Raw genomic sequence first — 26,607 nt, 5'->3', positions numbered from 1 at the left:
TGCATCTTAAATAGGCTGATTGGCATGGCAAAACAATAAAAGGTGTGATTTGTCTAAAAGCTACTTTCCTGGTGCCTTCATGGTAGCATACACATGGATTGTGCGTATGCTGCCATTGATAGGCACTAGGAAAGGAAAATTACGGACAGGTAATTATTCAATTTTCCATTTTCCATTTTAGAGCAGTGGTTCTCAGCCTCAGTCCTCAAGTACCTCAAACAGGCCATGTTACATTGTAGTAAAGTGTAATTTCTTCAGTGTTGTCACATGAAAAGATATAATAAAATATTTACAAAAATGTGAGGGGTGTACTCACTTTTGTGAGATATGGTATATAGAAGACAAACCCCCACAGAGCCCTGATCTTAACATCATCGAGTCTGTCTGAGATTACATGAAGAATCAGAAGGATTTGAGGCAGCCTACATCCACAGAAGATCTGTGGTTAGTTCTCCAAAATGTTTGGACCAACCTACCTGCCAAGTTCCTTCAAAAACTCTGTGCAAGTGTACCTGCAAGAGTTGATGCTGTTTTGAAGGCAGTCACACCATATATTGATATGATTTGGATTTCTCTTCAGTTCATTTACTTTAAAAAAATGTTTAGGCATCAGTAGCCCCCCTTTCAGTAGCCCCCCTTTGCTTACCTGTGCCTACATTTGATCCAGCACTGTATCTGCAGCTCTTCTCTCCCCCACTTTCGGATCTCTTTGGCTTTGCTGAGAAAGTGGGAGCCATTGATTCCAGCTTCTGTCAATCAAAGCCAGTGACGAGAAAGTTGGGGGGGGGGGGGTGAGCTTCGCTGTCTGTGTCTATAGAAGCAGACAGTGAGCCTGTACAAGTGCCCTCATAGAAAATGGCTTTCTATGGACGCATTCACCTGAGAGCAGGAGCCAGGAGTAATGATGGGGGACCCGAGAAAAAGAGGTTGGTGGGCACTCTGTGCAACAGAGCAGGTAAGTATAAACCTGTTTGATTTAAGAAAAAAATAAAGAAAGTATTGATAATCACTTTAATTGATAAAAAATAAACTATTAACACTTCTATTTCTAAAAGCATTCTTAACTGGTTCCCGACTGGTGCACGCCGATGTACGTGGGCAGAATGGCACAGACAAGCAAATGGGCGTATAGGTACGTCCCTTAAAATTGGCCACAGTGCCACCGAGTGTGCACCGCCGTCGGCACGTGCTAACCTGCCGGGACCTCCGTGAGTAGGGTCGCGGGTCCCACGGACTCGATCACCGCAGGGATACCCGTGATAATCTCACGGGGAGGAAGAATGGGGAGATGCTAATGTAAACAAGCATCTCCCTGTTCTGCCTATTGACAGTGTCACTGATCTCTGCTCCCTGTGGTTGGAAGCAGAGATCAGTGACATGTCACATGTAGCCACGCCCCCCACAGTTAGAAATGCCCCAGGACACACGTAACCCTTACCCTGCCCCCTAGTAGTTAACCGCTTCACTGCCAGTGTCATTTACACAGGAGTCAGTGCATTTGTATAGCACTGATTGCTGTATAAATGACGATGGTCCCAAAAAGGTGTCAAAAATGTCTGACGTGTCCGCCATAATGTCGCAGTGACCATAAAAATTGCAGATTGCCGCAATTACTAGTAAAAAACGATTATTAATAAAAATGCCATAAAGCTATCCCCTATTTTGTAAATGCTATAACTTTTGTGCAAACCAATCAATAAACACTTATTGCGATTTTCTTTTACCAAAAATATGTAGAAGAATACGTATTGGCCTAAACTGAGGAAAAAAAAAAATTTTTTATATATTTTTGGGGGATATTTATTATAGCAAAATGTAAAAAAATAATGTATTTTTTTCAAAATTGTCACACTTTTTTTGTTTATAGAGCAAAAAAAACAAAAAACGCAGGGGTGATCAAATACCACCAAAAGAAAGCTCTATTTGTGGGGGGGAAAAAAGGACATCAATTTTGTTTGGGAGCCATGTCGCACGATCGTGCAATTGTCAGTTAAAGCGATGTTGTGCTGAATCGCAAAAAGTGCTCTGGCCAGGGAGGGAGTAAAATCTTCCAGGGCTGAAGCGGTTAATTTACAGCTTTTTTTCACGCCAGCCTAAAACCTTTGCAATATATATATATATATGTATGTATGTATGTACTTTTTTTTCTGAATAGACTTTTTCGTACTGTATGTCTTTTCCTTCTCTTTGTGACTGCTCACTTATTCTATTTATGACACATGCAATATTGTTCATCATTTTCTGATTCCTTTGATAAGACACAATAACAGATGCTGGTTAGGCTGTATCATTCAGCACTGTTGTTCCTATCTCAGATATACAGAGAAATCACTTGGTACTTTCCTCACGTGTTTACAGTAGCAATACAGTTCTCTGGCTATTCTGCTCTGAGCCCTCTGGCGGTGCTGTCAATGAGATGACAGACAGAACAGGAGGAGTCAAAGCTCTACACCAGTGTCGTTATAGACAAGAAGGTATAAAACAGTCTGCTGCACAGCTACTGATATATTGATACTCAGTATTCTGTGGATTTAAAATGTACCATAGGCAAACCATCCCCAGCTAGCTTGATTCCTTTGGATGATGGATCAAGAAGCAGAAAGTGAGACTGTGCAAGGACAAGATTGGGATTATAGCAAACATCAGCAAACCTTGTGAAGATTCCTGAACATCTGCAGGTAAAGAGGGAGATAAGGGACTACTCTTAGACTTTTATATACTGTACTTTCCAGCTAAACTAGCATTTTCCCGGACGTTGGGAACACCTGACCTGTAAATCTTGCCTATCCGCCTTACATTATTTCCACTTAACAGATTAATATTCTTCTTATTAATAATAATTTATTCGCTTTCATTAAATTAAGAAATAATCTTATTTGCACTCATCATAATATTATTTAAAAAAAATAATAATAATAATAATTGTGTCTGCGTATTCTGACAGCTAGACACCTATTTATAGTCACTTCTATATATAATTTTTATTATGCATATATTAGATGACTTCTGCTGTACTTTAAGAAGATTTGCAAAGACTTTCTAAAACACAGATTTAATTTAATAATGTTTCATTTATATTATTATCTTGGTCTACAAGGATTTTTTTAGTTGTACCTTAAATATAATTTTTATTATGCATATATTAGATGACTTTTGCTGTACTTCAGGTAGATTTGCAAAGACTTTCTAAAACACTGATTTTAATTTAGTAATGTTTCATTTATATTATTATCTTGGTCTACAAGGATTTGTTTAGTTGTACCTTATGAAATGCTAACAATCAAGAACTATTGCCTGCAGAGTATATTTTATCAATGTAGAATGAGACATGCCAAAGGCAATAACGGCGACTTTCCCACTGAAATATTTCCGTTAGCTGCAGATGGTTATTTACTTAATCCCACATATCTGTACCATCTCTTTGTTTTAAATTGGAACAGGAAAGAGAGAGAGAAGTCAGGTTCCCATAAGTTTCATTATAATACATAATAAATAATTAATGTCAGATCTTGTTGACGTTTGAACTGTAAAATGTATTTTATTAATTGGTTTACTTATGACAAATTTAACAGTCTACCTATTTACTCTTTATAAAATGGTAATTTAAAGGTTCTTTATCTGTTTAAATGGTCAGACAGACCAAAATGGGTATATCAGTTTTAGGTGGAGGTTGGAGACTCATACCTCCTAATAGTTCTTCATATTGTTCGGCAACTTCTGTGGGGAGACCTATGTTATTGAAGTCCTAGGATGCTATAAAAAGGTGTCCCAATCCCTCTGTTGGATCTATGATATATTTAAAGGTTCTTTATCTGTTTAAATGGTCAGACCAACCAAAATGGGTATATCAGTTTTAGGTGGAGGTTGGAGACTCATACCTCCTAATGGTTCTTCATATTGTTCTGCAACTTCTGTGGGGAGACCTATGTTGTTGAAGTCCTAGGATGCTATAAAAAGGGGTCCCAATCCCTCTGTTGGATCTATAATATATTTTATATTATGATGATTACAACAGGAGGATCTGGCAGGATTCCAGGGTGAGCACAAAAAACATAAAACTCCAAATGAAGCTAGGGCAGAGCAAAGGAACGTGGTTGAAGGCTCTCACTGATGGAGTTCTCAAAAGGTACAAACAGCACACAAAACTCCACCTGTAATAGAGGTATCAATTTTGGGTGGATCAAGTCTCTAAAAAAAAAAAGGTTCTTAGCTCACGTCAATTTTCTTTCACAAACAAGTGCAAAGACTAATAATGATGTGCAGCAAAGGGATGGGTAGAAGGCTCTGGTGGATGGAGTTCTCAAAAGATTTAAACAGCACCGAAAACTCCACCTGTAATAGAAGTATCACTTTTGGGTGGATCGAGTCTCTAAAAAAAAGAGGTTCTTAACCCCCATTGGCTTCTGTATCGCAATCAAATTAGTGTAAAGCCCCATACACACTATCAGTTTTTCTGCTGAGGTTTTTCCTTCAGATTTACCAAAACCATATAATATGAGGTCAAACCTTAGACGTTTCAATGTGTATGCAATCAGGAATGCCCTTCTACTACATGGTTTTGGCAAACCTGAAGGAACAAAAATCAGCAGACAATCTGATAGTGTGTATTGGGCTTCACAAGGCAGTGCAAAGAGTAATAATGATGTGCAGCAAACCAAAAAGAAGTCCGCGTTCTATTTACCAGTGTGCATTGAGAGATTAGTTCTGGTTGGTCACTATAGGTTACAGCTATTTGCACATTATCTTTTTCCTTTTAAGTATGAAAAGCAATTAATTAAAATAATGCAAACCTTTTTATTCCAGGCTTTGTATTAGGAAATTGTTGCCTACTTCACTTTTTTGTGAGTCTTTTAACCCAGCATGAGAAGTTGGACAGAAAAGTAGCAGATATTTTCTGAAAAAAGATACAGTAAAAACAATGTTAATAATATCATAAATAAGTTAATAATAATAATAATATTACATCTTTAGAACTGTCTTAGTATTCACCACAAAACAGTAGCTAGAGCAATTGCCTAAAATGTGATCTTTAATTTGTAACCTGAGTGCAGCAAAAAATTCATTTATTTCCCTTTTCTCTGTTTAGTTTAAAGTGAGCCTGTGATAGAATACAAGATTTTTTTTTTTTTTTTAAGTTACATCATGGGAACCTTGACACTAAAGCTGGAGAGTACATAGTAAGTCTCATTTCTGCATAGAAACCAATCAGCTTTCAGGTTTTATTGCCAAAGCTTACTGGGCACTAAAACCCCCTTCCTGCCCAGACCAATTTTCAGCTTTCAGCGCTGTCACTCTTTAAATGGCAAGTGCTACAGTTTGCCAAAAATATAAAAATGTTATAATTTTTTTTTACAAAGGTAGAGCTTTCTTTTGGTGGTATTTAATTGCTGCTGGGTTTTCCTATTTTTTGCTAAATAAAACAAAAAGGGACCGAAATTTTGAAAGGAAAAAAATACTGTTTCATAGTTGGTTATAACATTTTTTAAAACAAATTTTCTCCTTCACTGATGGGTGGCACTGATAGGCTGCGCTGATGGGTGGCACTGATGGGTGGTCCTGATGGGTGGCCCTGAAGGGCACTGATAGGGGGCACTGAAGGGTGGCACTGATGGGTGGCACTGATGGGTGGCACTGGTGGGTGGCACTGATGGGTGGCACTGGTGGGTGGCACTGAAGGGCACTGATAGGTGGAACTGATAGGTGGCACTGATGGGCACTGGTAGGCAATGGTAGGTGACACTGATAGGCAGCACTGATCTGCGGTACTGATTATTAGACAATGATGGACATTGATTGGCAGCACTGGTGGGCATTGATGGGTGGCACTGTGGGCACTGCTAGTTGGCACTGGTGGGTACTGATAGGTGGCACTGCTAGTTGGCACAGTGGGCACTGGCAGGTGACAATGGTGGGCATATCTGTGACTTTCTGAGTGGGGGACCGATGTCCCTCTGACATCTATTTTTAGCGGCGCTTTACCGTCGTTTTAGCGGCGGTGTGCGGGCGCTAGCGGGGTGGTTTTAACCCCCGCTAGCGGCCGAAAAGGGGTTAAACCCGCCCGCAAAGCGCCGCTGCAGCGGCGCTTTGCCGGCGGTATTGCCGCGATGTCCCATTGATTTCAATGGGTAGTAGCGGTATATGAGCGGTGAATACACCGCTCCTTCACCGCTGCAAAGATGCGGCTAGCAGGACTTTTTTCACCGTCCTGCCAGCGCATCGCTCCAGTGTGAAAGCCCTCCGGCTTTCACACTGGAGTTAAAGGGGCCGGTTTTTTTCAGGCGTTACACATGCGCTATTTTTAGCGCTGTAACGCCTGAATACCGCCCCAGTGTGAAAGCAGCCTTATTCAATGGTATTGGAAGTGGAATTCATATTATTATTTGGTAGCTATGACCATTGTAGTAAAAATGGTTGAAGAGATATTAGGCATTATGTAATTCTAGGAATAGCTTATAATGCTAAACAAGCATCTGAATATTTCATTTCAGATCTGTTTTCTTCTATGTGGGGGGGGGGGGGGTTATTTACAAAAAAAAATCTGGTGCAGCTCTGCACAGAAATCAATCAGATTCCAGGTTTTATTGCCAAAGCTTAATTGAACAAGCTAAAGTAAAAAGCTACCATGCACAGCTGCACCAGTTTTTGCACTCTCCAGTTTTAGTAATTCAACCCCTTAAGCTCTTATTATGATGACTCCATTCCCTACTACATGGCCTGTAAAGCTAAGCTTCTCTCATCCATTCAGTAGGGAATATAAATCTGGCCATTCTTAGATCAAAATTTGGCCAGTTCAGCGGGGACCAACCAAACTTTGATCCATGCATGGGCAGGCTGATTTGGTACAACCAACCTGTTTGATTTTTCTACATGCGATTACTATCAGCAGCTACAGGTGCTAACAGTAACCATTGTATTCTAGCGAATAGGAATGCTTCCCGTGTCCTCCACCCCCACCCCCAGCAAAATATAATATCTCTGTGGGAGACATTCCCCATCAACACTAACTATGTTGATGTGAGGATCAAGCAATTTTCTTTTCTTCCACCACGATTCATCTATGCCTTCCCTAAGCTTATGGAGGCACTGTTCACTGCAAAATATTAGAAAGAGCTATCACTCCATGGTCAGTTGTGGACAACCTTGCTGAGGCTTGAAAAAGTTTTAGGAGAGGTTTACTAAAACTGGTACATGGTATCAGCTTCTAACTTCAGCTTATTCAATTAAAGGAGAAGCACAGCCAAAGCTCACTTGGCTGTACTTCTCCTGTGGATCACGGGAATGCTGCATGCTTGTGACCCATTTTCCATGGATGGCAGGCTGAAGACCCCTGTTGGCTGACATTGTAGGGCATGTCCTAAAGAATGATATGGTCCAAGGCACCAAAAGTAATTGGCTTTCATCCCAAATTTTTGACAAAGAAAAGGGAAAGTGGTCAGTGGGACTTTAAATGAGGCCAATCACTATATAAAGTAAAAATGTGGGATATAAAACAGTGTTGCTTTTGTGGGTTCCAACAAAAAGGGGGAGTTTTTGAATGAGAGATGTATACCAAAAAGCAGTCTTAGCAAAGAACATTTCATTATACAGTGTGAGATCAGGTATAACATACTGAATAACACAAAAATGCATATGCAGAATTGCATACACGCAGGGCATGCTGAGAACTGCATATAAATATTGACGCCATAGTACTTGGCATATCGTAAAGTAAAAACAAGTCCTGCACAACATAGGCCACTGGAAGGGCTGAATGATGTTGGAAAGTCTAGAGCAGGGATATGCAATTAGCGGACCTCTGCATATCCCTGGTCCAGAGTAAAACAAAATAAGAGACTTAAAATCATCTGTATTGACATCATGCATTTATGTAATACCGACGCGTTTCGTTGGTGTATAACAACTCTTCAGGGGCAAATGCAATGGTGATCTATAAAGAAACATAACTATATGGTATAATATTGTAACTGTGAATAATAGGAATAAATAATGTGTAAGGGACAGGATGGACATCCCTATAGATACTATAGATACAAAGGGCCTGTCCAGGCCGGGGAAAGATTGCGATAATATGGTTGAATCTGCCCACAAACCTTGACACCTGGCTCAGCCTCTCAGCAAGCCGCTGAGAGCCTGAGACAGCCGCTCCCGCCCTCTCCACAGCCCAGCACTGCAGTGAGCACAGTGCACTGACAATCACCAGCTCTCTGCTCACGGAGCACTGGGAACCAAGTGATCAGCGGTGTTTGAACGCTCATTTCTCAGTCTTAGAGCCGGCGGGGAACAGATCGGACCAATGATTTTGAAAAAAAAAAAAGCCTTAACAATTAAAACTAGAAGTTGATTGATTACTTTGCACAGCTTCACCAAATTCTGTGTGCTAGTTTTAGTAAATCTCTCGCTGTGTGTTTTTAAACATATTTTTTGCTACATATAATAAAAGGCTAGGTTCACATTACATGCAGGTGCTGGATTATGTGTAATTGCAAACTTTCCTGCACCTGCATCAAAAATGCATTGTTGTTAGCAGACTCAGGGGATGCCAATAATTCTTAATGGCACCCCCTACACACTGGAAACTGCAGCATGTTTTCCTGTGCTGGGATCTCCATAGCACTATGCTGTTTACTTGCAGCTGTGATTTTGGAAAGTGTACAGGGATCTTTTCCCTCATTTCCATAGGTACAGCAGACCATTCATATGAATGGTCTGCTGGGCCTGCAGAAATACGGCCACCGCAGTGGCGGAACTACCGCCATAGCAGCACATGCGGGCGCTATGGGGCCCGCAGTCAAATGGGGCCCGGTGAGGACAGGCGCTATGGCTCCGCGGGAGATAGCGGGCGGCTCCGCGGGTGGCCCGCGGCCAGTCCGCGGCTCCGCGGGTGGTCCGCGGGCGGCTCCGCGGATGAGAGCTGGCGGTCCGCGGGCGGCCCGCGGGTAGTCCCCGGCTCTGCGGGTAGTCCGCGGGTGGACCACGGGCGGCTCCGCGGGTGAGAGTGGGCAGTCCGCGGGTCCGCGGGGGGCTCCGCGGGTGATAGTGGGAGGCAGATGAGAGTGGCCGGTCCACTGGTGAGAGAGTGGGCGTGAGCGGGCTGGCCAATCAGGGAGCTGACGGGCGAGGGAGCATAGAGATGACATCATCTCTCGCCGCCCTCTCATACCTGCAGTGCAGTTCCCCCCTCACTGTGCAGGCAGCCAGGAAGCAGAGAGATGACATTATCTCTCTGCTGCCTGACTGATAATCTGCTGGCTGACTCTGTGACACAGCAGGAAAGTGGCAGAGCAAGTGACAATCCATAATGTGTGGCAGGCGACGTGGCAAGTGACAACCCAGGACGTGGCAAGTGACAATCCGTAACGTGTGGCAGGTGACGTGGCAAGTGAAAATCCATGACGTGGCAAATGACAATCCATAATGTGTGGCAGGCAACGTGGCAAGTGACAACCAGGGACGTGGCAAGTGACAATCCGTAACGTGTGGGAGGTGACATGGCAAGTGACAACCTGGATGTGGCAAGTGACAATCCGTAACATGTGGCAGGTGACGTGGCAAGTGAAAATCCGTGACGTGACAAGTGACAATCCGTAATGTGTGGCAGGTGACGTGGCAAGTGATAACCCGGGACGTGCAAGTGACAATCCATAATGTGTGGCAAGTGACAATCTTGGATGTGGTAAGTGACAATCTGTAATGTGTGGCAATCTAGGACGTGGCAAGTGACAATCCGTAATGTGTGGCAGGTGACGTGGCAAGTGACAACCTGGATGTGGCAAGTGACAATCTGTAACATGTGGCAGGTGACGTGGCAAGTGAAAATCCGTGACGTGACAATCCGTAATGTGTGGCAGGTGACGTGGCAAGTGACAACCCGGGACGTGCAAGTGACAATCCATAATGTGTGGCAAGTGACAATCTAGGATGTGGTAAGTGACAATCTGTAATGTGTGGCAATCTAGGACGTGGCAAGTGACAATCCGTAATGTGTGGCAGGTGACGTGGCAAGTGACAACCTGGATGTGGCAAGTGACAATCCGTAACATGTGGCAGGTGACGTGGCAAGTGAAAATACGTGATGTGACAAGTGACAATCCGTAATGTGTGGCAGGTGACGTGGCAAGTGACAATCCGTAATGTGTGGCAAGTGACAATCTAGGACATGGCAAGTGACAATCCGTAATGTGTGGCAGGTAATGTGGCAAGTGACAATCCGGGACTTGGCAAGTGGACAATCCGCAACATGTGGCAGGTGACATTCTGCAACGTGTGACAAGTGACAATCTGCATCTGGTGGCAGGCGACGTGGCAAGTGGACAATCTGCAATGTGTAGCAGGTGATGTGACAAGTGACAATCCTTAATGTGTGGCAAGTGACAATCCAGGACGTGGCAAGTTACAATCCATAATGTGTGGCAAGTGACGTGGCAAGTGACAATCCAGGACGTGGCATGTGACAATCCATAATGTGTGGCAAGTGACAATCCAGGACGTGGCAAGTGACAATCCATAATGTGTGGCAGGTGACTTGGCAAGTGACAATCCGCAACATGTGGTAGGTGACATTCCGCAACGTTTGACAAGTTACAATCTGCATCTGGTGGCAGGCGATGATGGCAAGTGACACGCTCAGGGATCCCACTGATTTTGCATTATGGTGAGTTGAACTATTTCATTTTATATAACAGAACAGAAATTGGTTAAAAGGCCTGGAGGTCAGCAATGTGTTCCCTTCAGGGGCTGCATAGAGTATACTGCATACTTTGTTGTTCAAAATTAATATAAGCCGTTGCCTGGGTACTGTGCCCCATGGGTGGTTTAGTCTGTTGTTTAATGGCATTAGTTCATTTTTTTTGGTGGGGGGGGGGGGCCCATACAACATTTTGCTATGGGGCCCTGTGGTTTCTAGTTACGCCCCTGGGCCACCGGGAAATCAGAATAGTGTGAACCTGGCTTAATTGTTTTACAAATAAACATTACATAATGAATAATTCCAAGAGTACAACTGGTTAACAATATGAGGAGCAGAAATTATCTTCTTTCAGGTGATGCTCTCTTTCCTTGAAGCCTTTGATGGAGCTTTGCAGAGGGAGAGGGGTGAGAGGAGGATGGATTACTCCTCTAATTCATTCACTGGAGAGAGTGCAGAAAAGGGCAACTAAACCAATAAGAGGCATAAGAGACTTCCGTTATTAGAAAAGATTAACTGAAATAAAGTTATTCTCCTTTGAGATGATGAAATGAGTATACAATCGCCATGTACAAATATATCAATGATATTAGTACCTGTACAAATATACCTATGATAATAGTGCAGGGCTCAACATTTGAGCTAATAGCCAGGCCTGAAGGGTTACTCGCCACCAGTTGCATCACCCAACCCCAGTGGTGTATTTTGGTTTTGTACCGCCCCAGGCAAGATCAGACACCCCTCCCCTTCCATCGAACTCCCCCTTATCTAGATTTGTCCAACCACTTTCTTTTACATGAGCAGTCCAATTGGATCGGCCAGTCTGTTTTTCAGGCTGACCCAATTGGACCCTCCATTCTCCTCTATGGAGCAGCAGGTGCAATCTCACCAATCCGGTCCGCTAAAAACAAACAGAGGATCTGCTCCCCTCCGTCTGGGCGGATCGGGCCAAATCGCAGTCAGGTGTAAATGGACAGCAGAGTTTGTTTACATCTGACCATCCATAGAGCACAGCCTACTCCGCAGAGGGTGTGCATGACGCACTGTACAGCAACGGACAGGCAGGTAAGTAACTTTAATGCAGAAAAGAAGAAGCATGTCTCTTCTGCAATAAAATGCCTGCTTGTCTGCACATTTTAAAACTCAGGACTAAATATCAACTTTAATATAGGTCTTATGACACGTACACACGACCGAATTTTCTGGCAGAAAAGGTCAATGGAGTTCCGACCAAACGGACTTGCCCACACATGAACCGACCAAAGTCTGTTCGTTTTGAACGTGATGGCGTACAATGGGACTAGAAAAGGAAGTTCAATAGCCAGTAGCCAATAGCTGCCCTTGCGTTATATTTGGCCCGTCAGAACAGCATACAGACGAACGGTTTTCCCGATAGAAATTGATTCTGTCGGACAGATTTGAAACATATTCTATTTCTAGGTCCGTCTGAATTTTTGAAGAAAAAAGTCCAATAAAGCCCACACATCATCAGACTATCCGGCAGAATGATTCCGTCTGACCTTTTCTGCCGGAAAGTCTCATGTGTACGCGGCATTAGTTTCAGGCAGGTTCTCCTCTTTAAATTTTTGCTGCGACTGGGGTACCCTACTTTCTGCTAGAGAATACATATGGCAGCATGATGCCATGTGGACAGGACCTATGCGGGAGGAGTGTGACCTCGCAGGTCACAGCTGCTAAATCACTCCGCTCCTCCTGCCTGAAAAGCATTCTTAGTGACACTGAAACTACTGTTGCTTAATAGCTAAGCAACAATAGTTGCAGTGTCACTATGAATATTTTTCTATGGGGTGGCCAGGAGGAGCGGAGTGATTTAGCAATTGTGCCCTGTGAGGCGCTGGCACCACTGTGAGTAACCAGACAAGCTGACAACAGTTTGTGTCATTAGCCTTGATCTGCAATGGCAACCTTAGAACTGTAGTACCTGGTGTGAGCTGCTGCCCCTCATTGTAGAGCTCCCCTCTCTCCTCATCCCCCATTACTCAGAGCGGCCACCCTCTGCAGGAGCATACTCGGCACCCTGCTGCAGCTCTGCTTTTTGCGTGTCATGTATCCAGCTGGGAGAATAACTCCGGGGCTGTCTGCACACTGAACCTGACTGCTTCCTCTTCCTCTTCCAATTAATTGTTACCGCATCCCGTAGTCCCAGTCCTTCTGCCTGTCACTGTGCTCTGCTGTGCTGGATATCAGTGCCTCATTAGTGCCCATCAATGCAGCCTGACCAATGCCCACCAATGCAGCATGACCAGTGCCCATCAATGTAGCCTCACCTGTGCCCATCAATGCAGCCTGATCAGTGCCCATCAATGCAGCGTGTCTAGTGCCCACTGATGCAGCCTCACCTGTGCCCATCAATGCAACGTGACCTGTGCCCACCAATGCAGCATGATCAGTGCAAACCAATACAGCCTCACCTGTGCCCATCAATGCAACTTACCTGTGCCCACCAATGCAACTTACCTGTCCTCACCAATGCATCATGACTTGTGCCCACAAATGCAGCATGGCTTGTGCCATCCAATACAACTTACCTGTGCCCACTAATACAGCAAGACCTGTGCCCATCAATGCAACTCACCTGTGCCCACTAATGCAGCAAGACCTGTGCCCACCAATGCAACTCACCTGTGCCCACCAATGCAGCATGACCTGTGCCCACCAATGAAACTCACCTGTGCCCACCAATGGAGCGTGATCTGTGCAGAGGAAGAGAGAGTGGAGGAAGAGGAGAGTGGCTGGCCGGATCACAGAGTGGGGATTGCCCGCTGTAACAGCCTTCATTTGAATCGCTGTCCGCTCACTGACACAGAGTCCCGCCTCCTTGCCCCACTACTTTGATTTTGTCACACGTCCCGGCATTGGACCGGTGTTCTGTCTATTAAAGTAGACCAGGAGGCGAGACTGTATTTGACGGTGAACGCACAGCAATTCATTTGAAAACTGTTACACACCTGTGCCCACCAATGCAGGGACTGTATGTGACAGCGAGTGGACAGCAATTCAAATGAATGCTGTTACACACCTGTGCCCACCAATGCAGCGTGACCTGTGCACAGGAAGAGAGAGTGGCGGAAGAGAAGAGCAGCCGGCCAGATCAGAGTGGAGATTCAAATGAAAGCAGTGGGCAATCCCCGCTCTGTGATCCGGCCGGCCGCACTCCTCTCCCTCCACTTTCTCTTCCTCTTGGAGAATGTCTCCCATTCAACCCTGCCTGTCAGTGGTGCTAGTCCACCCTTCTCCTCTGAAGCAGCCCACGCTCGCAAGCAATCATTTTCCCACTTGCCAAATGCGAGCAGACGAATGGAAATTTTGAGGGCTGTAATAGTGTATTTCCACATTTGCAGCAAAATTTGGATAACACCTAATTTATATTTGTTACATGTTTTTATTCACATGGCATTATAAAAAAATAAATAAATAATAATAATAATAATTTCAGCTTAGCTGAACTAAAGTTCCATGGGGGTGGGCGACTTTGTTTTCTATAATTAACCATGTCTGTACTGTGCAGGCAGAGGTCATTATCAGTTGTAAACTAGATTTGAGCACTGTTGTTCTATCAAAGGGTAAAAGAGATAGAAGCTGAGCTTCTTGCAGTGAATGTTAGGAAACTCAACCAGCACAGACTCATTCCGACATTGTTTAGAAAACCTTGCAGTCACCAGTGAGCTCTTCTCCTGGGAAACATCAGGTAAGGAATATATTTTTTTTTAAATACTAGATATGTTATGAAATGGGAAGATACACTATATGGTCAAATGTATGGGGACACCGGCCTTTACACGCACATAAACTTTAATGGCATCTCAGTCTTAGTCTGTAGGATTCAGTATTGAGTTTGTCCACCCTTTGCAGCTATAACAGCTTTAACTCCACAATGTTTAGGAGTGTGTCTATTGGAATGTTTGACCATTCTTCCAGAAGATTTGTGAGGTCAGGCACTGATGTTGGGGGACGTTCTTTGTACACTGGTGCACAATCATGTTGGAACCAAACGGACCATCCCCAAACGGTTCCCACAATGTTGGGAGCGTGAAATTGTCCAAAATGTCTTGGTATGCTGACTCCTTAAGAGTTCCCTTCACTGGAACTATGGGGCCAAGCCCAACACCTGAAAAACAACCCCACCCAAATCCCCCCTCCATTAAATGGTTTGGACCAGTGCACAAAGCAAGGGCCATAAAGACATGAATGAGAAAGTTTGGGGTCGAGAAACTTGACTGGACTGGACTGTACAGATTCCTGGCCCCAACCCAATAAAACCCCTTTGGGATGAATTACACCCTTTTCACACCAGGGCGTTTTGCAGGCGCTATAGCGTTAGAAATAGCGCCTGCAATCCGCCCTAAAGAAGCTGCACCATTGTGTGTAGTGTGAAAGCCCCCAGGGCTTTCACACTACAGTGGTGCGCTGGCAGGACGTCAGAAAAAAGTCCTGCCAGCAGCTTCTTTGGAGCGGTGAAGGAGCGGTGTGTTTACCGCTCCTCCACCGCTGCTCCCCATTTAAATCAATGGGGCAGCGCTGTAATGCCGCCGGCAAAACGCCACTATTGCGGCGTATTGCCGGTGGTTTTAACCCTTTCGCAGCCGCTAGCGGGGGGGGGGGTAAAAGTGCTCCGCTAGCGGCCGAAATGCGCCGCAAATCTGGCGGTAAAACGCCGCTAAAAATAGCGGCGTTTTATCGCCGACGCAAAGGGCGGTGTGGTGTGAAAGAGGTCTTAGAGCAGAGACTGCGAGCCAGGCCTTCTTGCCCGACATCAGTGCCTGACCTCACAAATGTCTTTCTGGAAGAATGGTCAAACATTCTCGTAGACACACTCCTAAACCTTGTGGACAGCCTTCCCATAAGAGTTGAAGCTGTTATTGCTGCCAGGGGTGGGCCAACTCAATATTCAACCCTTTGGACTAAGACTAGGATGCCATTAAAGTTCATGTGCTTGTAAAGGCAGGCCTCTCAATACTCTTGACAATATAGTGTATACTGTATAGGCCCTTCACAAGATCCCGGGATACCACATCTCATCGATTTAACTACACACACATCTGCCAATTGGGGGATTTTTAAGGTGTCAATATGTTACAATCACAATCATGTTATATAAAACCACATCTCTTTTATTTATATAAAAGATTTTTCTTTAAGGCTGGGTTCACACTATTGTGAATTGGATGCAGAGAAGCAAGAGAATGTGACCTACTCTCTATGAAGCCGATTCACATGTCTCCGATGTGGCCCCGGTGCGAATTTGCACAGGAGCCCTGTGCCTCTTTTGGTCTGTTTCAGATCTGAATTCAGGCCAAAACCAGGATGCACAGGACCCCTGCTGGGAGCCGCATCGGCATGCAGTGGGAACCGATCCTTAACCACTTACCGACCAGCCACCGCCATTATACTGCAGCAGGTCGGCACGATCCCCAGCACCATCTTAGCTGTACGTCGGTCCCTTTAAGTGGAATAGCAGGTGCGCACACGCCTGCTGCACAGCAGGGGTGCCAATGCTCGTGACTGGCGGTCATCATGACCGCCGGCCACGAGTGATCGTGGGCACGAGAGGCAGAACAGGGATGTGTGTGTGTGTGTGTGTAAACACACACATCACAGTTCTGTGAGGAAAGGAGAGAGAGATTGTGACTTTTTATGAGCTGGAAACCATGATCTCTCAGCTCCTATAGTCACTCCCATCCCCCACAGATAAAACAAACACCTAGGGAACACAGTTAACCCATTGAGCGCCCCCTAGTGTTAACCCCTTCCCTGGCAGTGACATTTATACAGTAATCAGTATATTTTTGTAGCGCCGATCGCTGAATTGTCAATCGCCCCAAAAAAGTGTCAAAAGTGTCCAATGTGTCCGCCATAATGTCGCAGTTTTGATAAAATTTGCAGATCACCGCCATTACTAGTAAAAAAAATAATAATAATAAAAATGCCATAAATCTATCCCCTATTTTGTAGACGCTATACCTTTTGCGCAAACCAATCAATATAAATTTTTTGTGATTTTTTTATTACCAAAAATCTGTAGAAGAATACATATCGGCCTAAACTGAGGAAAAAAAATTTGCCTTTTTAAACAAAAATTGGGGCAATTTATTACAGCAAAAAATAAAAAATTGTTTTTTTTCAAAATTGGCACTCTTTTTTTGTTTATGGTGCAAAAAATAAAAACCACAGAGATGATTAAATATCACCAAAAGAAAGCTCTATTTGTGAGAAAAAAAAAAAGATGCAAATTTTGTTTGGGTACAGCGTTGCACGACCATAGAATTGTCAGTTAAAGTAACACAGTCGAATCGCAAAAAATGGCCTGGTCATTGAGCAGCCGAATTCTTCTAGGGCTGAAGTGGTTAAAAGGCTTTTTTTGGGCTTAAAAATGACAAATGTTTTTTTAAAAGAGAACAGTTGTATTCAAAGAGAAATTATTCCTTTATATACAATATCAACCATCCATAGGTAGTATACAGCATTTCTTTTATTTTTATTATTTATATAAAAAGGTTTCTCATTAAAAAGGCTTTCAAAGAATCCAAATGTTTTCTTAAAAGGGAAAAAAAAACACTTGTTATCTTCAAAGAGAAACTATTCCTCTATACATGCCATCAACCATCCAGCTATTTATTGGTAACTATTATTCTAGGATATACATCAAATGACTATCTGTGACAGAATGTACACTACAGGGTTTTTAGATGGATGGTGGCTTTAGTTATAACTGAAACAAGTTTCATAGATGACCTCTGCTTCTTCAGATAGAAACAGGAATAATTGATCTCCAATTCTATAAACTTATGTTAAAACCAAAGCTTATTATAGTTCATACATCATCGATAGTGTTCATATCACAGAAAAGACTTACAATATGGCACTGCACTTATGGGCATAACCTTAAACAAAAGCCACAGAGAACGACTAGTATTCTTTTTCTATACTCTCTTGTCTACTGTTTCTCTGTTATGGAAGTATACCATAGAAGATTACATTTCTTCAAGATCATCCTAGGAAGGTTACAGAGATCAAATACTGTATATACATCATATTTATCAATCATTATATTTAGTGGGTATCCATAGCTACCAACTGTCCCTGATTTCGAGGGACTATCCCTGATTTGGAGCAATGTCTCTCTGTCCCTCATTCCTCCTCATTTGTCCCTCATTTTGGTCTGATCTATATAGATGTATATAAAATGGCCTTTTTATCTATCAAAAAAGGTTTAAACCTTTCATCCGATTTCTAAATTGCTGCATTTGTAAATTCCAAAAGCCAATATAAAGGAATAGTAGTGGTAAAAAAAGCACTTATGAGTTTAACCAATCTTGCTTTTTGTACAAGTGCCCTTTAAGGGGGTGTGGCGATAGGTGTGTCATATATCTGCATACTTGCTGATAGGTGTCCCTTATTCCCATCTTAAAAAGTTGGGAGGTATGGGTATCTATTTGTATTATGCACTAAATAACTAAATACAGGCACATACACTCATTCTCAAGAAGGTGCTTTGCTACATCATCTTGGTCATTCCAAAAAACATGGCAGGAAATCTATGAACTAACATACAACTGAATGAAGCTAGTAACCGTTTCTTACCTGGAATTATGTGACTGGGTGCAGATCCCTAGGGCTAGAGATGGCATATGAAGTCAATTAAGCTAAGAAATAGAAACACCATGATATCTTTTGGAAAGATCATACATTCTAATCATTAAATGTACTAGCGATCCACCCTAATGGTTCCAAAATCCTCCCTATGTATCCTGTGCAAAAGTACAGGGACATCTTTCCACCAGAAATACATAGTGGATTATTATACCGGTTCATTTCTGGCATGTGGCGTAGGTGCGTGGAACAATACGAAAAATTGAGCAAGCACAGGCACAATTGTGGGACATAGAGAGGTTGGGGTTGTGTGAATATGAACACAAAGCAAACATGCACTGTAGGTTTCTCTAATTTGACTGTAAAGGTACACTTTTAGGTTACCCCAAAAAACACAAGGGGGGTGATTTACTAAAGGGAAATGGATTGTGCTATTTGCAAGTGTGGTCGCACTCTGCAAGGTCATATGCTCCAGAGTTTAGTAAATGAAGGGAAACTCTGCTGACTTCCATCAGTGAATCATGTGCAAGCAAAAATATGTTTTTTTTTATTTTCTTTGCATGTGATTGGGTATTATTTGCAAAGTGAATTGTCGCCTTATTTACTAAGTTATGGAGCACATGCCCTTGAAAAGTGCAACTACATTTGCAAAGTGCACAGTCTATTTGTAAATAAACACCAAGGAAATGTGTTGTGCCTGAGAAAAAGGTTTTTTTACTGTTGTGAAAATGTGGAATAGTTTTCCCTTGCAGCTAGTTCTAGCCAACTTAGTAGATTGCTTTAAAAATGGCTGTGTATGTTTTTAAATGTTCCCAAAATAAATAACTATTAACATTTAAAGAAATAACATGCAGGATATTGATCCAGGGTGGATCTGCCTCTGGGGATCAGGAAGTAATTTTTTGCCTATTAAACCAATGAATTTAATGAATGGGCAGTGCTTCCAAAGCGCCTGAAAAGTTATATGGAAGCGCTGCAACATGGACATTGTTAACCTCTTTTTTGGGGTTAAAAGCGCCCTGCTAGTTTTAAATAGTGATAAAGCACGGCTAAAACAAGCTTTAGCGATAAGGCGGCTGTGGCCCCAGTGTGAAAGGGGTCTCAACCAAACGCATTGCTTTGCTCTACACAGGTAAGGCAAATGTTTGCTTAAAATAATAAAATAAAAGTAAAAGAATACCATAATAAATATAAAACAGAAAAAATATACTAAATCGCTAAACATTCCCATTAAACTGAAGGTATTCTTTTTATTACAATTTTGTGTAAAAGTGTGTTATGATCTAGTCATGTCACAAGAAATTTCCCTAATTCCTATTAAAATGAAAAACTGTTAGAAATAACAATTTTAATTTGTTAATACTATTAAATTATGATAGTGTGCCCATTTTAGGCTCTGCAAAATAGTCTACTTTTGTATGAGTCTGTGCCAAAGTGTTATGGCAAGGGATGTGCTTTTCCAAAGAGCTGGGATTTATACGTTTATTACAACCCATATACTCTACACTCTACTATAGTACAGGGAAAGATAAATTATTGCTGATTGCTATAGGCTACTGCAATTTGCACACTACTCTGCCTTAATAAATAAACCCATTAAAGTCAGCATTTTCTTTTTATAATTTCTTCTTTACTATTTATGCTTCTCCGTGACAAGCCAAGCTGGCTACATATATTGGTGATAGCCATTTTTGGCAGTCCGTCACCATGGGAACAGTTGCATACTAGAATGAATACTGTATTACATTTAACTGCTTAGATTAAGATTTCCCAGAGGATTACCAGTGCAGATAGAACCAGAAGAGGTTATTTACAGATAAATAGTTTATTTATTTAAAATATATAACGTTTGGATCAATATCTCAAATCTGTGCCAGAATTGATTTGTTTCAGAAAACATCGATTGGTAAATAATGTAGGAAAATTAGTTGTAGTTTTTTTTTTTTTTACCTCGATATTATACGGTATACAGTAGAAGCAATGCATTCCAATTTCTTCCAAAGAATAGCTAGTCAGAGCGTGAGATATATTGGCAGTGGCAATTATGGCAAGGCTTAAGGCCATCAACTGTAATATAACTCTTGAAGGGATACTAGTAGCAAGTGAATGATAGAGGAGTGGATTCAGTTGATTGAGTGACAGCAGTGAGAGATGTGATGTACATTGAAAGCTATGAAGAGAAAATAGCAGCTCAGCTGGTGGTAAAAAATATGAATGAAATGCAGTGTTTAGATAATGAACCATGAGAGTGATAGAAATTGGTTTTACAATGCTTGTCAAGGAAGTAGATGGTGGTGATTTACAGCAGTTAGAACTATAGATGTGCTAATGGCATGTATAAAGCTTAAAGCTTGCCATTAAGCTTTATGAAAGCTGAAATGTAAACAAAAGAATGCCAGCAATAGAAAATTCTGAAAAAAAAAGTGGTGCCCCAAAGCCCCATGTTGAGGGCATGTGGCCTGGTATGGCTCTCGCCCCCCGGCCTGCCAGGCTGCATGCTCAGATAAGGGTCTGGTATGGATTTTGAGGGAAGCCAACACTGTTTTATTTTTTGTTTGTATTTTGGTATGGGGTTCCCCTTAAAATCCATACCAGATCAGAAGGGCTTGTTATGGATTGGGGGGGGGGGGGTGTTAAATATACAGTATATACACACAAATGTTTGTCTTTCATTTATATTTTTTTAACTGCATGGGTTGTTTTACAAGGTACGGGTTCACAAATACTTTTTTTACTTCTAGGAATATATCATTAATACCATAGCTTAACGTCATTATAAATATATCAACATAAATTAGTTTCAGATTCAATTTGCTATTTTTATCCAAATTAGCTTTAATTCAGTTCCCCCACTCCTTTATGGCATGGAAGCCTTAGGCACTATTTAGCTATTAATGAGAGTCAGAGTTTCATCTGACACCAATAGTGATGGCCGAACGGTTCGCCCGGCGGTCGTTTCGCGGCGAATTTCCGACTTTCGCCGTCCGCGGGTTCGAACGCCTTTTTCCGTCGTTCGCCCCGGCGGACTTACGTGTTTAATGTATACAAGAACTTTAACCTTTCGTGACACGTTTATCATGTGTTACAGGACAACCAATTGAGACATGACAGCTCATGGACACTTGGACATTCCCCCTAACCTATAAATACACCCGATCCGGTGGCCATTTTACATTCTTTCTTCTGTCACTGTAGGGAAAGGATCCTGTGTGGAGTAGGGACAGAGAAAACGCTAGCTATTTGGTACACAAAAGTTCTTTTCAGGACTGGTATAGGTGTTAGGTCAGCAGCCTGAGTTTCTTTTGTCAGTTTAGATAAAGGGACAGAGCGCTGTATGCTGCTATTTTAGGGACAGCTCAGCCAGATTAGTCTTTCTTCATCATCATCATCATCATCATCATTAGCTGTTACTATCAGGTCCACAAAAGAGCTGTTCCAGCTAATCGTTCCAGCCTACTCTTTTTTGCCAATTTGTATAGGGACAGGCAGGAAGCAGTGTGTCAGGCAGTGAGGATAATTTTAAAGACTTGCTGTTACTATTAGTTCCACAAAGGTTCTTTTCAGGACTGGTATCAGTGGTACGGTAATAGGCTTGTACACGTATAATATTCTTTCTTCCAAATATAGAAAGAATATTATACTTGACTGCTGCCCTTCTGCTGCAGTCTGCTAATCATTCACAACTCACTTGTTCCACAAAGCTCTTTATCAGGACTGGTAACTTGGTCTGTCTAGGGTGCTACGGTACATAGGCTTGGGTGCGGTACAGTCTGCTGTTCTGTAAGGACCGCTATCGGTCCACAATACATAGGGTTGCCGTGCACTACTGCTGACCGCTGCCCTATACTGCAGCAGTCCTTCATTGGTATAGGGACTGACGTACAGTCTGCTAATCACTAACACACAACCTGCTTGGTCCACAAAAGTTCTTATAAGGACTGGTAACTTGGTATAGGGTGCTACGGTACATAGGCCTGAGTGCGTTACAGTCTGCTGTTCTGTAAGGACCGCTATCGGTCCACAATACATAGGGTTGCCGTGCACTACTGCTGACCGCTGCCCTATACTGCAGCAGTCCTTCAGCGGTATAGGGACTGACGCACAGTCTGCTAAACACTAACACACAACCTGCTTGGTCCACAAAAGTTTTTATAAGGACTGGTAACTTGGTATAGGGTGCTACGGTACATAGGCCTGAGTGCAGTACAGTCTGCTGTTCTGTAAGGACCGCTATCGGTCCACAATACATAGGGTTGCCGTGCACTACTGCTGACCGCTGCCCTATACTGCAGCAGTCCTTCATTGGTATAGGGACTGACGTACAGTCTGCTAATCACTAACACACAACCTGCTTGGTCCACAAAAGTTCTTATAAGGACTGGTAACTTGGTATAGGGTGCTACGGTACATAGGCCTGAGTGCGTTACAGTCTGCTGTTCTGTAAGGACCGCTATCGGTCCACAATACATAGGGTTGACGTGCACCACTGCTGACCGCTGCCCTATACTGCAGCAGTCCTTCAGCGGTATAGGGACTGACGTACAGTCTGCTAAACACTAATACACAACCTGCTTGGTCCACAAAAGTTCTTATAAGGACTGGTAACTTGGTATAGGGTGCTACGGTACATAGGCTTGAGTGCGGTACAGTCTGCTGTTCTGTAAGGACCGCTATCGGTCCACAATAGATAGGGTTGACGTGCACCACTGCTGACCGCTGCCCTATACTGCAGCAGTCCTTCAGCGGTATAGGGACTGACGCACAGTCTGCTAAACACTAACACACAACCTGCTTGGTCCACAAAAGTTTTTATAAGGACTGGTAACTTGGTATAGGGTGCTACGGTACATAGGCCTGAGTGCGTTACAGTCTGCTGTTCTGTAAGGACCGCTATCGGTCCACAATACATAGGGTTGCCGTGCACTACTGCTGACCGCTGCCCTATACTGCAGCAGTCCTTCATTGGTATAGGGACTGACGTACAGTCTGCTAATCACTAACACACAACCTGCTTGGTCCACAAAAGTTCTTATAAGGACTGGTAACTTGGTATAGGGTGCTACGGTACATAGGCCTGAGTGCGTTACAGTCTGCTGTTCTGTAAGGACCGCTATCGGTCCACAATACATAGGGTTGACGTGCACCACTGCTGACCGCTGCCCTATACTGCAGCAGTCCTTCAGCGGTATAGGGACTGACGTACAGTCTGCTAAACACTAATACACAACCTGCTTGGTCCACAAAAGTTCTTATAAGGACTGGTAACTTGGTATAGGGTGCTACGGTACATAGGCTTGAGTGCGGTACAGTCTGCTGTTCTGTAAGGACCGCTATCGGTCCACAATACATAGGGTTGCCGTGCACTACTGCTGACCGCTGCCCTATACTGCAGCAGTCCTTCATTGGTATAGGGACTGACGTACAGTCTGCTAATCACTAACACACAACCTGCTTGTTCCACAAAAGTTCTTATAAGGACTGGTAACTTGGTATAGGGTGCTACGGTACATAGGCTTGAGTGCGGTACAGTCTGCTGTTCTGTAAGGACCGCTATCGGTCCACAATAGATAGGGTTGACGTGCACCACTGCTGACCGCTGCCCTATACTGCAGCAGTCCTTCAGCGGTATAGGGACTGACGTACAGTCTGCTAAACACTAATACACAACCTGCTTGGTCCACAAAAGTTCTTATAAGGACTGGTAACTTGGTATAGGGTGCTACGGTACATAGGCTTGAGTGCGGTACAGTCTGCTGTTCTGTAAGGACCGCTATCGGTCCACAATAGATAGGGTTGACGTGCACCACTGCTGACCGCTGCCCTATACTGCAGCAGTCCTTCAGCGGTATAGGGACTGACGTACAGTCTGCTAAACACTAATACACAACCTGCTTGGTCCACAAAAGTTCTTATAAGGACTGGTAACTTGGTATAGGGTGCTACGGTACATAGGCTTGAGTGCGGTACAGTCTGCTGTTCTGTAAGGACCGCTATAGGTCCACAATAGATAGGGTTGACGTGCACCACTGCTGACCGCTCACCTATACTGCAGCAGTCCTTCAGCGGTATAGGGACTAAGAGTTTTGTCACAGGGTCATTTAAAAAATGACATGCAGAGGAAGAGGCAGGCCCTTCCGCAGGGGTGGTAGGGGTAGGGCAGGAGCAACAGGCTTGAGCCAAAGTGGGAAGTTGCAGAAGGTGCGTTCAATTACTTTAAAGGATGCACCAGACTTGGTTGAGTGGCTCGCTCAGCCTTACTCTTCTGCACCCTCCTCATCCTCTCGATCTGCACCCTCTTCTTCACTCTCTGCTATGTGCACCCCCAAAGACACTACCACCAACAACACGACCACCACCACCACCACCACATACCTTCCGCTTGAGTCACTGGAATTATTTTCCGATCCATATCAAGAGGACATTTCTGATGCGCAGCCACTCTTGGTATTGGATCAGGAAGAGGAGGTAGCAACAAGCGCTACTCAGCAGTCTGACGCCAGTACCCAGATCAGCCCAAGGAGGAGGTTGGTCCCCGGTGTTGCTGCCTACTCTACTTATAGCGGTGGGGAAGGTGACGTTGATGATGACGTGTCTAGTGATGTCACGTGGGTGCCCACAAGAGAGGAAGAGGAGGGGAGTTCAGAGGGAGATATGGACCAGCAGATAGGGAGGAGAAGCAGCAATGACTTACATTGCACAGCAGGGACAAAGCAGACTGCAAATGTATCAGGAGCGAGTCATCGACCATGTACGGTCACATCTGGCGCTCCCAGGACACCGGCACATGGCTCCGCAGTGTGGGCTTTTTTTAACGTGTCCGCTGCTGACAATAGCGTTGCCATCTGCAATCTTTGCAGTCAACGCGTTAGTCGCGGTAAGCCCAATACTCACCTAGGGACGACCGCCTTAAGAAGGCACATGAGCAGCCATCACCGAGCCCAGTGGGAGCAACGGAACACACAAAGCCACACTGCAGGCTCTCACCGTCCAGCCTCGTCTTCTACTTCTCCTTCTCCTCTCTCCTCACAATTGTCCTCCACTCCACCTTCCATCACGCCAAGCTCACATTTTTCTGCAAAAAGGCAGGCTTCCGTGGGCCTAATGTTTGAGCGTAAAAAAATGATGACGCCGGATAACCCTCTTGCCCAACGGTTGGCGGCTGGCTTGTCAGAACTCATAGCCCGCCAACTACTGCCATATAAACTGGTGGACTCGGAGGCCTTTCGCAAATTTGTGGCCATTGGAACACCACAATGGAAGGTCCCAGGAAGGAAGTATTTCTCAGAGAAGGGCATCCCAGAGCTATATGGCCATGTTCAGCGGCAAGTGAATGTATCTCTGGCACACAGTGTCGGTGCCAAGATACATCTGACCACAGACACGTGGTCTAGCAAACACGGGCAGGGAAGGTATATCAGTTTTACTGCCCACTGGGTGAACCTTCTGACGGCCGTCAAGCATGTAACCCGTGGCACCCGTGTAGATTTGGTTTTACCGCCACGGATTGCATGCAGGCCTGACTCTTCTTCTCCTCCTCCTACTCCATCCTCCTCCCTCTCCTCCTCAGCTGCCTCCTCCTTTTCCGCTGCTAGCGTCTCTTCCACTGCACCGCCCAAGCTCCCCAGAACCTATTCCACATGCCAGGTGAGACGTTGCCATGCCGTGCTGCGTCTGTTGTGCCTGGAAGCAAAGAGCCACACTGGCCCGGCACTCCTTTCAGCTTTGCGTTCACAGGCAGATGAGTGGCTAACACCGCTCAATTTGACAGTTGGTAAAGTGGTGTGTGACAACGGTGCCAATCTGCTTAGCGCATTGAAACAGGGCAAAATCACGCACGTGCCGTGCATGGCACACGTCTTAAACTTGGTCGTGCAGCGATTCCTTGTCAAATACCCTGGGGTCCAGGACATCTTGCGGCAGGCAAGGAAAATCTCGGCCCATTTCAGAAGATCTTACACGGCCATGGCTCGCCTTGCTGACATTCAGCGGCGACACCATCTGCCGGTCAGACGTCTTATTTGCGATTGCCCGACGCGATGGAACTCAACCTTCTATATGCTTGATAGGCTGCTCCAGCAGAAACGTGCAGTTAACGTCTACCTGTATGAACTCTGCGAAAGAAACGGTTCTGGGGAGCTGGGTTTTTTTTCACCGCGCCAGTGGCTGCTCATGCGCGACACATGCAGACTTCTGCGGCCATTTGAGGAGATCACCAAACTGGTCAGTCGCAGCCATGGCGCCATCAGTGACATGGTACCTTATGCCTTCTTTCTGGAGCGTGCATTGCGTCGTGTCATTGATCAGGCTGTGGA

General features: G+C 44.1%; 1 protein-coding gene across 1 annotated transcript in view; it reads left to right on the top strand.

Annotated features, from left to right (window-relative positions):
- The first annotated feature begins 2,444 nt into the window (after window positions 1-2,444).
- Window positions 2,445-26,607, top strand: part of MC5R (melanocortin 5 receptor) — a 103,327-nt gene continuing 79,164 nt past the window's right edge. The window contains exon 1 of the mRNA XM_077492391.1: window positions 2,445-2,678. The gene's annotated coding sequence lies outside the window, so the exon portion shown is untranslated. The remainder of the gene's footprint in view (window positions 2,679-26,607) is intronic.

The sequence above is a fragment of the Lithobates pipiens genome, unplaced genomic scaffold (genome assembly GCF_037356315.1).
Source record: "Lithobates pipiens isolate NorthernLeopardFrog02 unplaced genomic scaffold, aLitPip1_a1.2 Scaffold_19, whole genome shotgun sequence".
Taxonomy (NCBI): domain Eukaryota; kingdom Metazoa; phylum Chordata; class Amphibia; order Anura; family Ranidae; genus Lithobates; species Lithobates pipiens.
This window is presented reverse-complemented; position numbering and strand designations above follow the sequence as displayed.